Source organism: Atta cephalotes, assembly GCF_000143395.1.
Source record: "Atta cephalotes unplaced genomic scaffold scaffold00028, whole genome shotgun sequence".
Taxonomy (NCBI): Eukaryota; Metazoa; Arthropoda; class Insecta; order Hymenoptera; family Formicidae; genus Atta; species Atta cephalotes.
In genome coordinates, this window is record NW_012130092.1 from 3,492,919 (window position 1) to 3,497,258 (window position 4,340).

Here is a 4,340-nt window from a genome sequence, read left to right on the forward strand (position 1 = left end):
TGTACATATATTTCATTATGTCCCTGTGAAAATATAGTTTTTAAAAAAGTTATTAAGCTTATTCAAAAAAGTTTACTTAAAAGAATAAAAGAATGACATTTTACGAATTAATTAATTAGGGAATCTACTCGTTACGTAATTTTTAATTATGAATTTTAATTAAATCACATTAAACTTGACTTGAAGGTTATACAAAAAAAAATGATATATTTGATATATTATACCTCGTAATAATCAATTGTTAACAAAAAGGTCGCGCGGTGTGTTTCACTTTCAATTGTTCCACAACTTCAATACTATTCCTTTCTCCCATAGAACAAGTTGAAAACCTTTCGTGAGTGATAATGTTAATTATAACAAAATTTTAAATGGAACTTACATTAGCAGCAGGGACTCCACCTTTGCCTCTAATAAATTTATTTACAACGCAATATTAACTAGAGTGTTACGTAACTGTGACCGATTCGTTAAAAAATTGTTCAAATAAATAACTGTATTATAATTCGATATTAACAATCTGTATTATATTATTTAAGAATTCATTATAATGTATTTTCCGCGTAGTTGGGTAACTTTTTTTAAAACTAAGTTAAAGTTGACAACTTTGATAATTTAACTTAGTTAAGATACAATTTAATTTATAATGAAATTAATTGAATTAAGTTAATAAAAAAATAATTGAAAAGTTAAATTTGTTTTTTTATTTTTTAATTCATGATTCTAGGATTCCAGTCTTACAAATAATAGAAATGACAAATATATACTTCATTTAGAAAATATTCTATATTTTATTTACATGTTTTGTTTATATATACTGTTTAATTAGTTTAGTATATAAAATTCGACTATGAATGGTCTGTAGTATGATTAAAGTTTCACACAATATGAGGGAATAGCGATAATAATAAGGAATAATAGATTTTGACCTATCAGAAATTAGAATACATCGAAATACATAGTTTGTTAGTTCTGACAGATTGAAATCTGGGGGTCGACTGTGTAATTTGAAAATTACATCACAAAAGTAAGCAAATTATAATATTTATAATTTCATTGGTTAATACTTAGTAAATTTGCTTACTTTTGCAATTTTCACCTCATTTTAAATTATTATTGCCGCGTTTTATATCTGAAACTTAACTAAAGAATTAAATAAAAAATTAATAGTTACGGATACAATGCAACTAAATAAAGTTAAAAAGTTATAAGAGCCTAATATAACTAATGTAAAACTAATGTAACTAAATTACATTAAAATTAATTAACTTTTTACCTTTTATCTTTTTAACTTAACACTAGCCAACCCTGATTTTCCGTGCATAAAATTCAACTTAAAACTATTGGGTTGTCCGGAAAGTTCGTGCCGACTAATATATAATTTAATAAATGTATACTAAAATTTAAATTTTCTGCGTTTCAATTTTCCTTCAACATCGGCACGAACTTTCCGGACAACCCAATATTTAAGTGCCTCTAAGTAAACAAAACAATTGCATAGTCGGTTTAGCATAAATGTACGATATACGTGTATGTTATTTCCGATGCATAAGAGACGCAAACTTGCACTAGGTAATTATGCACATATGTATTATCCAATTAGAAATGATAATGGAATCGACATCGATTTGACATCGATTCAAAATCAATTCCATTATCATTTCTGACTGGATTATATATCATGAAATGAGAACGTACAATGGAAATAAATACAGATGCTAGAATGAATAAAAGAATTAGATAGTACAGAAAGACAAAGTTGATATTTCGTTATTTTTATTAAAAAATAATTTTTAGTATAAATTAGAGAAAATGTTTATCAAAATCTGAAAAATAATGAAAATTAAAATTTTGTAACACAATTGTATCCAAATATTTATGCGTTACATGACAAGCCATTTAGGACGATTAAACTTCGATTAATCAACACTGTTTTATTAAATAATATGAATAAAACAATTAAAATAATTAATATTATGTTTAATAATATATTGAAATTAAGTTTAATAACTTATCGAAACAAATTAAGAACGATGAACTGTATATATTAGAGATTTTATTAAACGATTCTGCCAGTTGGAGTTAACAACTGATTAAGATAATCAGATTTGGTCGAAATCATTCTTAATTTTTTTTTCCATTATTCATCTACATAAAGGATTAAAAATATAAATTTATTATAGTAAATATAAAAGTTATGTACAAAAACGAATGCAATTATTGACAAATCAACGAAAAGATTAGACTAATTAAAGAGATAGTTTTTAGATGAGAGATGATTCTTGATTTAGCATTTATTATAAGTTTGCATAGGAATAACAATTTTATACAGTGTTATGTTAAAAATTTCTAATATATTTATTTTTTTTCACAAAAATTCTGTGAAAAAAATAAGAATTTTTTTCATAGAATTTTTTAGCAGATAAAGTTAATAGGAGAAATTTGAAAAATATATAAACATAAAATATAAAAACTTCAATGTAGAATAATTTGAAAATGTAATTACTTTATACAATACAATGTAATTTGAAAAATAGCCTTAAATACAATGTTTAATTTTATTATTGAAAAAAACTAATTATACCATATGTTTTTGATAAAAATTTTAAAGATATTAAAACAAGCAAACACCATCATCAATACAAATCTGTAAAAGTACTGAGAAATCAAAACATACCATCAAATTCTCTAAACTGTCAAGTACAGAATACACAATACGCAAATAAAGAAATATGGTAGCAGCAAAAAGTATTTAAAAAAGCAGTTTAATAATGAGTATAGAAAAAGAACATTATTCCCGAAAAGCTAATTAGAAAAAATTTTTTAATTTTGTTATCACTTAAAATAACTTAAAATGTTTCAATTTTCTCTTTGAAGCTGTATTTTTTTAATTTTTGGCAAAATATTTCAAACTTCAAATATTTATACGATTAATTTTAGACATTTATAATGTATACATATTTTGTAAAATTTATTTTATAAATAAGAAAATGTATTTATTATATAGATACATTGAGTCTAATTGTGAACGGTATTCTTATTCGGAACTATACTGATTCAGTATTTAGTATCTATCTCTCTAAAATCTTTTTTACTAATTCAGATTAACGCTAATCGATGATTAACTCAATTATTATGATTACCAACATACGTGAAAATTAAACACAGTTTATTTTATAAGAGGAAGAGAGAGAAGACATTTTCATATATTAAATTGCTGTTGGTACTTCTACGGAATTGATCGTCGATTAATTTAATTAGAAAAGGTGAAAGAGGCCCTCAAATTCCTGTCCCTTAGTCATCAGAAGTGAGAAATTATGTAAATTTTTCCTTCTTCCATTATATATGTTGAAATAAATGAATTTTCCTCACATCCCATCACACATATACATAATTAATTGTAATATAATTTGTTAAAATTTTAACAAATAATTATTGTGAATCTTCATTAGTTAATATTTTCATTATAATAGGTAACTTTATAAAGCAAGTAAAACATATTCCTCCATATAATATTCCTCCTATTTTTGATAACTTTTTTTTCAAGCGAAAATCATGCGATAGGCAATATGTTGTGTTGTTGTAAGCGCATATCGCGTACATCTCTTTTATTAAATGAATTCTTTATAATATTTGATATCTTTTTATATCTCATTCATCGTAACATACTATATTTACATGAACTATATCTATTATAAGTAAAGTACTTTTTATATATAAACAAAAATTATCCAAATAAAAGAGTCTGAAATCATAAGACTTTTTTGTGTCTAAAAGACAACTTAAAAAGATATCTTATATCATAATTTTAATCATTGTGTTTGGGAAGTACAGTCTTTTGCATATGCATAAGCTTTTTATATGTTATTTTTATTAACTTTTTTCCAAATTTCTGAATCATTTTATCAGCCTTGGCCTGGCACTAGCGTATAATAGTATGCGCATTGGTATGCCTACTATTTTTTTCATGAGCATTTAAATTATGTATTTCTTGAAAAGAGATAAAATTCATGAGCATGCGGTATATTTATACTTTTTCTTATCCGATATTTGATCGTAGTTGTATATAAATCGATATGAAAATATTTAGTATTTTCATATACTTTATAATATTATAAGCATTTTAGATAATTTGATTTAACAATTGTCATATAATATTTTGTTTAAAAAATCTTTAGTAACATAATAAATCATCAGCATTTAAGTCCTGTGATGTATATGAGGCACTAAAAAAATCATACCTCTTAATCGTTGCGTCGAACTGCATTATTTTCTATCTCTTTGCCAAACTTCAAGTATATCTATTTCAAGTATATCTATTTCATTTAAATACAATAAGTAAA